Source organism: Rutidosis leptorrhynchoides, chromosome 6 (genome assembly GCF_046630445.1).
Source record: "Rutidosis leptorrhynchoides isolate AG116_Rl617_1_P2 chromosome 6, CSIRO_AGI_Rlap_v1, whole genome shotgun sequence".
In the NCBI taxonomy this organism is placed as follows: Eukaryota; Viridiplantae; Streptophyta; class Magnoliopsida; order Asterales; family Asteraceae; genus Rutidosis; species Rutidosis leptorrhynchoides.
In genome coordinates, this window is record NC_092338.1 from 82,417,566 (window position 1) to 82,432,318 (window position 14,753).

At 33.9% G+C, this 14,753-nt stretch overlaps 1 non-coding gene across 1 annotated transcript; it reads left to right on the forward strand.

The window, feature by feature from the left end:
• The first annotated feature begins 550 nt into the window (after window positions 1-550).
• Window positions 551-657, forward strand: LOC139856215 (small nucleolar RNA R71). Its single transcript, XR_011761712.1, has one exon. It is a non-coding gene; the product is annotated as a small nucleolar RNA R71 (small nucleolar RNA).
• Window positions 658-14,753: the final 14,096 nt, after the last annotated feature.

Consider the following 14,753-nt stretch of genomic DNA (forward strand, 5'->3'; position numbering starts at 1 on the left):
TTTGAAAAATAGGTCTTTGCTGATTGTAAGTATTGTTGGATACTTGTTGATTGCTAGGACCTTGTTGGTTGTTGTAGGGAATATTTCGGTTATAATTCTGATTTTGATTGTAGATTGGTCTTGGCGGTTGATAATTATTCTGATAATTATTTCCAGGCCTTTGGTTTATGTATGAAACATTCTCTCCTTGTTCCATTGTTTGTTCAATACTAAGACAATCTTTTGTTAAATGTGGTCCTCCACACTGCTCACAACTAACTCGTATTGAGTGAATATCTTTAGTCATCTTTTCCATTCGTCTCTCGACAGCATCTATCTTTGCGGAAATGGAATCAAAGTCATGGCTAGAATCGGCTCTAGCTGCTTTAGATGATCTAACGATATCTTTTTCTTGGTGCCACTCATGTGAGTGGGAAGCAGTGTTATCAATAATTTTGTAAGCGTCAGTTGCTATTTTCTTCATAATGGAACCACCGCTGCTATATCGATGTCTTTTCTTGTAGTGATGTCGCATCCTTGGTAGAATATTTTTACTATTTGACAAGTGTCTAAACTATGTTGCGGACATCCTCTCAATAACTTTTCAAATCTTGTCCACGCTTCATATAGAGTTTCATTTGATTTTTGTGTGAACGTAACAATTTCTCCTTGAAGTTTCACGGCTTTAGATGCCGGAAAGAACTGTTTAAGAAAATTTTCAACTAAAACGTCCCATGTATCAATCGCCCCTTTAGGTAACGATTCCAACCAATCTTTGGCTTCTCCCTTTAAAGTCCAGGGAAATAACATGAGATATATCTGTTCATCCTCCACTTCTCTTATTTTAAATAGTGTACTGATCCTATTAAAAGTACGAAGATGTTCGTTTGGATCTTCCTTCGGCGCACCACTAAATTGGCATTGATTAGTTACCATGTGTTGAATTTGTCCTTTGATTTCATAATCTGGCGCATTAATGTCTGGTTGAGTAATTGCGTGACCTTGGCCAGTGCGTTTAGCTCTCATTCGGTCTTCCATACTTAGAGGTTCCAGATTCTCCATGATTGAATTTGTTGAATCTGAATCACTAGAGGATTATGATTTAATGGGTTGTTCCTCTACAATCTCTGTTTGAATGATTGGTGGTTCCGGAGGAAAGATTAATGGTTCAGGATCTCTGAATTGTCCCTGAATATCATCCGGGTTCTCAATTGTGAGGTCGGGTTCAAAAAATGGATTATCGGAAATTTGAATTGGAGTACTTGGTCGACTAGATGACGATTCTAAAGAAAAATCAACGGCGACAATATTGGCTAGATGTCTTGATCGAGTTACAGGTGGTGAACGTATGAAAGGTGGTGAACGTTTTGCTCGGTGCATTCACTGAATATCCTATTAGTTATAAAAATAAAAATTATATAAGTTATCATATGAATAGATTTTCTGCTTTTGCCCACGTTTCGAATAGCCAAAAGATGTAGCAGGGAGCCAGAACCCTTTAAATCGAAAGCTTACAACTCAGCCACTAACAAATCCAACTATTACTACGAAGCAGAAAATTTTGGATGTCTATCAATTTAACCACTTAAAATAATTTTTCGTTGAAATTTAAAGAAATTTTAGAGAAGAAATAGAAAATATTCTAAGTTCTAAAAACTAGAGCAGCGAAAAATAAGAAAGAAAAAGAGTGCGTCAGAAAACGTCGAAAAATAAAAGGTCGAAAAATAATAAAAAGAACGCAGCGCGTCGAAACTTAAAAGTCTAAAAACTAAGAATTAAAAGTTGCGTCTAAAAATATTAAAGCTTAAAAGAAATTCTATATCCAAAACGGTAATAACTTAAAAAGGTACTAAAATATAAAAAATAAAGCGATAAACAACGTCGTAAAATTCTAAAGCACCTAAATCTTAGTCTAAAGAAAGAGCACTTAAGGAATTTTACGGCAAAGCCTAAAAATCTATAAATAAAAATAACTATGACAAAAACTATGATTTAAAACTAAATACGAACGAAAAATACAAATATTATGCTAAAACAAATAAAAAGATACAAAATATAAAAATAAACTTAAAGTTATAAAAAGTACAATTTTTATAAAAATATTGTTTTTATATTATTTATATAAAAGTATAAGTATAAATATGTAAATAATAATAACTAAAACTTAAAATATAAATTATATTAAAACTATATAATAATTAAACCCTAATAATAATAATTAAATATTTTAACTTAATTTCGTAATTAATGCTCGGGTCAGAGCTGTCAGGTTAACCCATGCGATCGCATGGGTTTATAGCCTTTCTTTCATGCGGTCGCATGAACTATAAAACCGCGCCAGATATTGGGCTGCTATAGTACCGGGCCGATTACTTATTTTTTTTTTCTTTTTTTATAATTATATAAAGTATAATAAATAAAAACTTATATTTTTGAAAACTAAAATAAAAATAAAGAAACTTTATAATTATATATATATATTTAACAAACTATTAAAAATATATAATTTTTGTTTTTATTTTTATATTTTTGTATTTTTAATAATTAAAACGTATTTTTACAAAAGCGTATTTTTACAAAAGTAATCTAAGACTTAATAAATTTTTTTTTTATATATATATAGCGTTTCGCTTCCAGAGTTTAAGCAAAGTCCCCGGCAGCGGCGCCAAAAAATACTTGATGTGCGTAGAGGTGTGTACAAAATAGTTATATTTTTACTACAAAATACTATTAAATACGATACAATTTTACACAAGTTATTTATTTATTTATAGAGTGGATATACCTAAACCTTGCTACAACACTTATAGGCAGTGTACCTAATCGTATAGTAGTGTAGTTTTTAGTAAGTCCGGTTCGTCTACAGGGAACTCGCCAAGTTTAACGCTATATTTTTAAAACTATATTTGTAAATAAATATATATATAAATAGTATTATTATTATAAAAGGGGGTTTTTACCATTTTAATGACCGGTTTGTCGATTTTAAAACTTTAGTCGCAGTTAAAACCTAATGTAAAATATTAAAAATAAATATAACTTAATTTTAAGCGTAAAGTAAATAACGATAATGAAATTGCGATAAATAAAAGTGCAATAAATAAAATGACAATAAATTAAAGTTGCGATAATTAAAAAGTACGATAAATAAAATGACAATAAATTAAAGTGCGATAATTAAAAGTGCAATTAAATATGAAATAAAGGAATTATGCTTATTTAAACTTCCGTAATCATGATGTTTGACATGTTGATTTTAGTTTATTACCATGGGTTAATTGTCCTTTGTCCTGGATTATTCTATATGTCCGTCTGGTTTTTGTCCATAACAGTCCATCAGTCATAAATATAAAGTGCGAGTGTGCTCGTCAAATTATCCTTATATCCGAAGTCAAATATTCCAACTAATTGGGGACTTAAACTATAATTACACCATGTCCTTGTACATAATTCACCCATGTTTTAATAAGTCCATAGACTATTAATCCATTCCCGTGTCCAGTTAAATGAACGATTATTAGTACTTATAAATATCCCGCCCATCGTGTCCGATCGAGTGTATGTGGTTATTTATAGGTACGTCCAATTGTAAATCTTTATATTAAATTAACAAACTATCATTTAATTAAACAAATATAAAGCCCATTAATAGCCCATAGTCTAATTTCCACAAGTGTCGTTCTTTTGTCCAAACCCCAATTATGGTACAAAGCCCAATTACCCGTCTTAATATTTTTAGCCCAACATCACGATTACTTCAGCTTAAATAAGCATAATAATAACTTAGCTACGAGACATTAATTTAAAAAGGTTGAACATAACTTACAATGATTAATAATAACGTAGCGTTACACGGACAGAATTTCGACTTACACCCTTACAACATTCGCTAACATACCCTTATTATTAAAATTAAAATTAAAATTAAAATTAAAATTATAATATATATATATATATATATATATATATATATATATATATATATATATATATATATATATATATATATATATATATATATATATATTTGAGAGAGAGATAGATGGTGTATGGATTCAGTCGACCAGAGCCTGCTTTTATAGGAATGTGGCCATGTACAGTAGCCCATGCGATCGCATGGGCTTGAGGTTATAATGCCATGCGATCGCATGGCTGGGAATTCCAGCTCATGTATTGTTGTTTGCTTCTTGCCGACGGTTTTAAATAATAATATAATATATAAATAACTTTAAGAATTAATTACATATTATATTATATTCATGTGCATAGTTGACTTGTAATTTTTAGTCCATTGCGTCGAGCGTTGAGAGTTGACTCTGGTCCCGGTTCCGGATTTTCGAACGTCCTTGCGTACAATTTAATATCTTGTATTTTGCGTTTCGCGTCTTGTACTTTTGTAATTTTGAGACGTTTCTCATCAATAATTTGAACCACTTTGATTGTACTTTGTACTTTTTAGCTTTTTGGTCGTTTGCGTCTTCAATTCGTCGAATCTGTCTTTTGTCTTCACCTTTTATTATTTAAACAAATATCACTTGTAAATAGAACAATTTCAACTAAAAGCTTGTCTTTCTTGAGGGATAATGCTATGAAATATATGTTCGTTTTTAGCATTATCAATAATATTCCAAAGACTACTTTTAAGACGCGTTACGGTTATTACGAGTTTATGGTTATGCCGTTTGGGTTGACTAACGCACCAGCTGTGTTCATGGACCTCATGAACCGAGTGTGTGGACCATACCTTGACAAGTTTGTCATTGTTTTCATCGATGACATACTTATTTACTCAAAGAATGACCAAGAGCACGAAGAACATTTGAGAAAAGTGCTAGAGTTGTTAAGGAAAGAAAAACTGTACGCTAAGTTTTCAAAGTGTGCATTTTGGTTAGAAGAAGTTCAATTCCTCGGTCATATAGTCAACAAAGAAGGTATTCAGGTGGATCCAGAAAAGACTGAAATCGTTGAAAAGTGGGAAACCCCGAAAACTCCGAAACATATACGCCAATTTTTAGGACTAGCTGGTTACTACAGAAGATTCATCCAATATTTTTCTAAAATAGCAAAACCCTTGACTGCATTAACGCATAAAGGGAAGAAATTTGAATGGAAAGATGAACAAGAGAAAGCGTTTCAATTGTTAAAGAAAAAGTTAACTACGGCACCTATATTATCATTACCTGAAGGGAATGATGATTTTGTGATATATTGTGACGCCTCCAAGCAAGGTCTCGGTTGTGTATTAATGCAACGAACGAAAGTAATTGCTTATGCGTCTAGACAATTGAAGATTTACGAGCAGAATTATACGACGCATGATTTGAAATTAGGCGCAACTGTTTTTGCATTAAAGACTTGGAGGCACTACTTATATGGGGTCAAAAGTATTATATATACCGACCACAAAGTCTTCAACACATATTTAATCAGAAACAACTGAACATGAGGCAGCGCAGGTGGATTGAATTGTTGAATGATTACGACTTTGAGATTCGTTACCATCCGGGGAAGGCAAATGTTGTAGCCGACGCCTTGAGCAGAAAGGACAGAGAACCCATTCGTGTAAAAGCTATGAATATAATGATTCACACTAATCTTACTACTCAAATAAAGGGCGCAACAAGGAGTTTTAAAAGAGGAAAACTTAAGGGATGAAATACCCAAAGGATCGGAGAAGCATCTTAATATTCGGGAAGACGGAACCCGGTGTAGGGCTGAAAGAATTTGGGTACCAAAATTTGGAGATATGAGAGAAATGGTACTTAGAGAAGCTCATAAAACCAGATACTCAATACATCCTGGAACGGGAAAGATGTACAAGGATCTTAAGAAACAGTTTTGGTGGCCGGGTATGAAAGCTGATGTTGCTAAATACGTATGAGCATCAGAAACCATCAGGTCTACTTCAACAACCCGAAATCCCGAAATGGAAATGGGAAAACATTACTATGGATTTCATCACTAAATTGCCAAGGACTGCAAGTGGTTTTGATACTATTTGGGTAATAGTTGATCGTCTCACCAAATCAGCACACTCCTTGCCAATAAGAGAAGATAACAAGATGGAGAAGTTAGCACGAATATATTTGAAGGAAGTCGTCTCCAGACATGGAATACCAATCTCTATTATCTCTGATAGGGATGGCAGATTTATTTCAAGAATCTGGCAGACATTACAGCAAGCATTAGGAACTCATCTAGACATGAGTACTACCTATCATCACCAAACTGATGGGCAGAGCGAAAGGAACAAATGCTTGAAGACATGCTACGAGCATGTGTTATTGATTTCAGAAACAGTTAGGATCGACACCTTCCGTTAGCAGAATTTTCCTACAAAAACAGCTACCATTCAAGCATTGAGATGGCGCCGTTTGAAGCACTTTATGGTAGAAAGTGTAGGTCTCTGATTTGTTGGAGTGAAGTGGGGGATAGACAGATTACGGGTCCGGAGATAATACAAGAAACTACAGAGAAGATCATCCAAATTCAACAACGGTTGAAAACCGCCCAAAGTCGACAAAAGAGCTACGCTGACATTAAAAGAAAAGATATAGAATTTGAAATTGGAGAGATGGTCATGCTTAAAGTTGCACCTTGGAAAGGCTTTGTTCGATTTGGTAAACGGGGGAAATTAAATCCAAGGTATATTGGACCATTCAAGATTATTGATCGTGTCGGACCAGTTGCTTACCGACTTGAATTACCTCAACAACTCGCGGCTGTACATAACACTTTCCACGTCTCAAATTTGAAGAAATGTTTTGCTAAAGAAGATCTCACTATTCCATTAGACGAAATCCAAATCAATGAAAAACTTCAATTCATCGAAGAACCCATCGAAATAATGGATCGTGAGGTTAAAAGACATAAGCAAAACAAGATACCAATTGTTAAGGTTCGATGGAATGCTCGTAGAGGACCCGAGTTCACCTGGGAATGAGAAGATCAGATGAAGAAGAAGTACCCGTACTTATTTCCAGAAGATAAGTCAACACCTCCAACTACTTAAAATTTCGGGACGAAATTTATTTAACGGGTAGGTACTGTAGTGACCCGAACTTTTCCATGTTTATATATATTAAATGAAATTGATATTTACATGATTAAGTGTTTCCAACATGTTAAGCAATCAAACTTTTTAAGACTTGATTAATTGAAATAGGTTTCATATAGATAACTGACCACCCAAGTTGACCGATGATTCACGAACGTTAAAACTTGTAAAAACTATACGATGTCATATATATGGATATATATATATATATATATATATATATATATATATATATATATATATATATAGTTAACATGATAAATTATAAGTAAACATGTCATTAAGTGTATAAACAATGAACTACATATGTAAAAACAAGACTACTAACTTAATGATTTCGAAACGAGACACATATGTAACGATTATCGTTGTAACAACATTTAACTGTATATATATCATACTAAGATATATTAATATATCATCATATCATGATAATGTAATAATTTAACATCTCTTTAGATATAATAAACAATGGGTTAACAACATTTAACAAGATCGTTAACCTAAAGGTTTCAACACAACATTTACATGTAACGACTAACGATGACTTAACGACTCAATTAAAATGTATATACATGTAGTGTTTTAATATGTATTCATACACTTTTGAAAGAATTCAATACACTTATCAAAATACTTCTACTTAACAAAAATGCTTACAATTACATCCTCGTTCAGTTTCATCAACAATTCTACTCGTATGCACCCGTATTCGTACTCGTACAATACACAGCTTTTAGATGTATGTACTATTGGTATATACACTCTAATGATCAGCTCTTAGCAGCCCATGTGAGTTACCTAACATATGTGGGAACCATCATTTGGCAACTAGCATGAAATATCTCATAAAATAACAAAAATATTAGTAATCATTCATGACTTATTTACATGTAAACAAAATTACACATCCTTTATATCTAATCCATATACCAACGACCAAAAACACCTACAAACACTTTCATTCTTCAATTTTCTTCATCTAATTGATCTCTCTCAAGTTCTATCTTCAAGTTCTAAGTGTTCTTCATAAATTCTATAAGTTCTAGTTTCATAAAATCAAGAATACTTCCAAATTTGCTAGCTTACTTCCAATCTTGTAAATTGATCATCCAACCTCAAGAAATCTTTCTTATTTACAGTAAGATATCTTTATAATACAATTTAATACTCATATTCAAATTTTGATTCAATTTCTATAACTATAACAATCTTATTTCGAGTGGAAATCTTACTTGAACTTGTTTTCGTGTCATGATTCTGCTTCAAGAACTTTCAAGCCATCCAAGGATCCTTTGAAGCTAGATCTATTTTTCTCATTTCCAGTAGGTTTATCCACAAAAACCTGAGGTAGTAATGATGTTCATAACATTCTTTTATTCATATATATAAAACTACCTTATTCGAAGGTTTAAACTTGAAATCACTAGAACATAGTTTAGTTAATTCTAAACTTGTCGCAAACAAAAGTTAATCCTTCTAACTTGAATTTTAAAATCAACTAAACACATGTTCTATATCTATATGATATGCTAACTTAATGATTTAAAACCTGAAAACATGAAAAACACCGTAAAACCGGATATACGCCGTCGTAGTAACACCGCGGGCTGTTTTGAGTTAGTTAATTAAAAACTATGATAAACTTTGATTTAAAAGTTGTTATTATTTGAAAATGATTTTTCTTATGAACATGAAAGTATATCCAAAAATCATGGTTAAACTCAAAGTGGAAGTATGTTTCCAAAATGGTCATCTAGACGTCGTTCTTTCGACTGAAATGACTACCTTTACAAAAGTAACTTATAACCTATATTTCCGACCATAAACTTATACTTTTTATGTTTAGATTCATAAACTTAAGTTCAATATGAAACCATAGCAACTTGAATCACTCAAAACGGATTTAAAACGAAGAAGTTATGGGTAAAACAAGATTGGATATTTTTTGATTGTTGTAGTTACGGGAAATATTGTAACAATTCTATACAAATCATATCCTAGCTAACTTATATTGTATTATACATGTATTCTAATATATTATGTAATCTTGGGATACCATAGACACGTATGCAAATGTTTTGACATATCATATCGACCCATGTATATATATTGTTTGGAACAACCATAGACACTCTATATGCAGTAATGTTGGAGTTAACTATACAGGGTTGAGGTTGATTTCAAAAATATATATACTTTGAGTTGTGATCTAGCCTGAGACGTGTATACACTGGGTCGTGGATTGATCCAAGATAATATATATCGATTTATTTCTGTACATCTAACTATGGACAACTAGTTGTAGGTTACTAACGAGGACAGCTGACTTAATAAACTTAAAACATTAAACGTATTAAAAATGTTGTAAATATATTTTGAACATACTTTGATATATATGTACATATTTGTTATAGGTTCGTGAATCGACCAGTGGCCAAGTCTTACTTCCCGACGAAGTAAAAATCTGTGAAAGTGAGTTATAGTCCCACTTTTAAAATCTAATATTTTTGGGATGAGAATACATGCAGCTTTATAAATATTTTACAAAATAGACACAAGTACATGAAACTACTTTCTATGGTTGAATGATCGAAGCCGAATATGCCCCTTTTTGCTTGGTAGCCTAAGAATTAGGGAACATCACTAATTTTGAGAATTAGTGCACGACTAATTGACGCTAATCCTAAAGATAGATCTATTGGGCCTAACAAACCCCATCCAAATTACCGGATGCTTTAGTACTTCGAGTTTTATATCATGTCTGATGGATGTCCCGAAATGATGGGGATATTCTTATATGCATCTTGTTAATGTCGGTTACCAGGTGTTTACCATATGAATGATTTTTATCTCTATGTATGAGATGTATATTGAAATATGAAATCTTGTGGTCTATTATTACGATTTGATAAATATATAGGTTAAACCTATAACTCACCAACATTTTTGTTGACGTTTAAAGCATGTTTATTCTCAGGTGATTATTAAGAGCTTCCGCTGTTGCATGCTAATATAAGGACAAGATTTAGAGTCAGCATGCTTGTATAATATTGTTTAAAACTTCATTCGAAATTTACTTTGTTGTAGCATATTAATATTGTAAACCAATATGTATTGGTAGTGTGTAAGTGTCCTTTCAACCAATGTGTAAACCAATATGTATTTGATAATCTAGGTGGTGTCCTTTCAACCTTGTCCATAAAATAAAGGTTATGGTTTGTTTTAAAAACGAATGCAGTCTTTGAAAAATGTCTCATATAGAGGTCAAAACCTCGCAACGAAATCAATTAATATGAAACGTTTATAATCAATATGAACGGGACATTTCAGTTGTATCCGAGCGTTGGTCTTAAAGAACTAGAAATTTGCATTAGTGTGTCTTATCGAGTTTGTTAGGATACATTAGTGAGTCTGGACTTCGACCGTGTTTTCTTTAAAAACGATTGCTTAACACTTTTGTTGGAAACTATATATTATTAACATGTAAATATTATGTGATATATTAACCTCTTAATGTGTTTGATATTGTGTGATAGATGTCTACCACTAGTACATATCCCATCGACTCACCTAATAATAATGAAGAGTCGAACATAATTTGGGAAGATTCACAAATTCCAGAAGAGGAACCGGAAGAAGAGGAACCGGAAGAAGAGGAATCAGAAGAGGAGGAACCGGAAGAGGAGGAACTGGATGAAGAAGAGGTTTCGGAGGAAGAAATATTGATTCCTACAGTAAATCAATTAAATGAAAGAAAATCATCAACCAACGGACCAAATTTAAAAATGGTCAATCGTGTTTCCACCGAGGAAGCAAAATATTGGGAAGATTACCAATTTTCCGATGAATTGGATTCCGATGATGTTATAGAAATTACCTCGACCCAATTTAATAAAGCAAAAGAAAATAATAAGGGAAAATGTATAAAAATAGAGAAACCTGATTCCAACCTCGATGAACTTTATATGTATCGGCAACGTCCGTATTTCCTAAATTGTAACAATTACCCGGGAACCTCTAAACCACCAGGTTTTTCTAAACCATTGTGGAAAACAATGGCTCGTATCAGAGGAACATCATATATCCCTAGAAAATTAGGAAAACGAACCAAGTCCGAAGAAGAAGAAACCAGTGATTCAGATTAGAGGGTTGTAATCATGTTGTGTATTATATGTATTGTAGTGTGCTTGTCCTTTTATGTTCTATGTAACAATTGCTTGTATTGTTTGTTAATTATCTTTTACGAATCTAATCCTTGTCTATTTTACAGTATAAAAACAAAATGGAAGTTAAGGGTAGACAACCGAATTTTTTAGAAGACCTACCAGAGGATATGATTGAGGAAATCTTGTTTAGAGTCGGTCAGAATTCATCAGCACATTTAGTTATGGCGAAATTAACTTGTCAAACATTTGAAAGACTTTCCAGAAATGCCTTAGTTTATAAAAGGCTTTCCTTTGATAGGTGGGGTATATCACATTGGGGAGACCGTAAGTTACGCCGTGTTTTCTTTAAAGCGTTAAATGTGGGGATCCCAAATGCAATTTTACGCTACGGGTTAAGAACCTATTTTGACTCAACATATCCCAACATAGGATTTCGTGAGTTAGAAAGAGCTTCTAACATGCAACATAAAGAAGCATGTTATGCTTACGGGTTAATAACGTTCGCTTCTCATCAAATTAAGAAAAAGAACATTGGGTTGCAACTTTTAAATAAAACGTTCCCACAAGTGACGGACTCGGTAGTTGAGATGAGAAACAAGGTTTTTAGATTGTTACGGGGCTGTTGGGCATTACAAAACCCCCGTCCTTTTGACGACATTACAACATGCTGCCTAACCAATGGTCATAACGGTTACTTTCCACAAAACCAATGATGGGTAGTTGTCTTAGTAAAACCAGAATGCATGACTTGTTTCTGGACTTTTGAATTACGTATCTTTATTTCTTTTGCTGAACAACTTGCGTATTAACTAGAATTGCCTTTATAGCTGCCGAATAGCAATGTTATTATGTGTTATATTTCATCCTATATGTATCATAGCGGTATTGTAAGTTTGCAATATTTTGTATAAGTTTAATGCAAAATTTTATTGTAATAAGTTTTTCATATAGAAGCGTAGTAGTTGAGTTGTATAGTAGCTAGTAAGTATGAACTTAACGGGTAGGTACTACCCGAATTAAAACTATAAAATGCTAATATGAAGAAAAAGCTTTTATAAATAAGTTCATATAATGCTACGAAATACTATTGACTACTCTTAAATTCTATATGATTAACTCAATTCTTTTGGCTATTTTTGAAGGAAATGGCACCGGCAACTCGTCAGAACTGTAACATGAGTGAGGAAGACTTCCGTGTTTTCCTTGCAGAAAACATAGCCGCAGTACAGGCTGCGATGCAAAATAACAATAACTCTGGATCTAGCAATGGAACTAATTCCACAAGAAATCGTGTAGGATGCTCCTACAAAGAATTCACTGCCTGCAAACCTTTGGAATTTGATGGAACTGAAGGACCGATTGGATTGAAACGGTGGACCGAGAAGGTCGAATCGGTGTTTTCCATAAGTAAGTGTACTGAAAAGGACAAAGTTAAGTACGCTACGCATACCTTCACGGGTACGGCGTTAACATGGTGGAATACCTATCTCGAGCAGGTAGGACAAGATGCTGCTTACGCACTACCATGGTCAACATTCAAGCAATTAATGAACGAGCAGTATCGTCCCAGAAACGAGGTCAATAAGATCAAGGTAGAGCTTAGAGGATTACGAACGCAAGGTTTCGATATCACCACGTACGAACGATGATTCACAGAATTGTGCCTATTGTGTCCCAGAACGTTCGAAGACGAAGAAGAGAAGATCGACACATTTGTAAAAGGGTTACCGGAAAGAATTCAAGAAGATGTGAGTTCACACGAGCCCACCTCCATACAAAAGGAAAGTCGAATGGCTCACAAATTAGTGCACCAGATCGAAGGAAGGATTAAGGAGCAGGCGACCAAAGAGGCTAACATGAAACAAGTCAAGAGAAAGTGGGAGGAAAACAATGACAAGAGTCACCAATACAACAACAACAATTACAACCACAGTCGCAATAACTATCCCAATAACCGCAACATCAATTGCAACAACAACTTCAACAAACGTCCCAACAACAACTAAAATAATCGTCCCAACAACAATAACAACCACAACAACAACAATAATCAGAAACAGCAATGCCAAAGGTGTGAAGAGAATCACCCGGGGTTCTGCACAACATTTTTCAATAGGTGTAAAAGAAATGGTCATAGAGCGACAAAGTGTGAGGTCTACGGACCAATGTATAACAGAACTAAAGGAACAAATAATGCTGGAACGAGTAATGTCGGAACAAGTAGTGTTGGAGCAAGTACTGCCAACGTAGTCTGTTATAAATGTGGAAAACCGGGCTACATTATTAAAAATTGCCCAAATCAAGGGAATACTAATGGGCAGGGCCGTGGAAGAGTTTTCAATATTAATACAGCAGAAGCGCAGGAAGACCTGGAGCTTGTTACGGGTACGTTTCTCATTGATAATAAATCTGCTTATGTTTTATTTGATTCGGGTGCGAATAGAAGCTATATGAGTAGAGATTTTTGTGCTAAACTAAGTTGCTCACCGACACCCTTGGATAATAAATTTTTACTCGAATTAGCAAATGGTAAATTAATTACAGCAGATAATATATGTCGGAATCGAGAAATTAAACTGGTTAGTGAAACATTTAAGATTGACTTGATACCAGTAGAGTTGGGGAGTTTTGATGTGATAATCGGTATGAACTGGTTGAAAGAAGTGAAAGCAGAGATCGTTTGTTACAAAAATGCAATTTGCATTATACGAGAAAAAGGAAAACCCTTAATGGTGTACGGAGAAAAGAGCAACGCGAAGTTAAATCTTATTAGTAACCTGAAGGCACAAAACTAATAAGAAAAGGTTGCTATGCTGTGCTAGCACACGTCGAGAAAGTCAATTTCGAAGAAAAGAACATCAGATGTTCCCGTAGCAAAATAATTTCCCGATGTATTTCCGAAAGAATTACCGGGACTACCTCCACACCGATCCGTTGAATTTCAAATAGACCTTGTACCGGGAGCTGCACCAATAGCTCGTGCTCCATACAGACTTACACCTAGCGAAATGAAGGAACTTCAGAGCCAATTACAAGAACTTTTAGAGCGTGGTTTCATTCGACCAAGCACATCACCGTGGGGAGCTCCTGTTTTGTTTGTCAAGAAGAAGGATGGTACATTTAGGTTATGTATCGACTACCGAAAGTTGAACAAACTTACCATAAAGAACCGCTACCCACTACCGAGAATCGATGACTTATTTGATCAACTACAAGGCTCGTCAGTTTATTCAAAGATTGATTAACATTCTGGGTATCATCAAATGCGGGTGAAGGAGGATGATATTCCAAACACTGCTTTTAGGATGCGTTACGATCATTACGAGTTTATGGTTATGCCGTTTGGGTTGACTAACACACCAGCTGTGTTCATGGACCTCATGAACCGAGAGTGTGGACCATACCTTGACAAGTTTTTCATTGTTTTCATCGATGACATACTTATTTACTCGAAGAATGATCAAGAGCACGGAGAACATTTGAGAAAAGTACTAGAGTTGCTGAGGAAAGAAAAACTGTACACTAAGTTTTCAAAATGTGCATTTTGG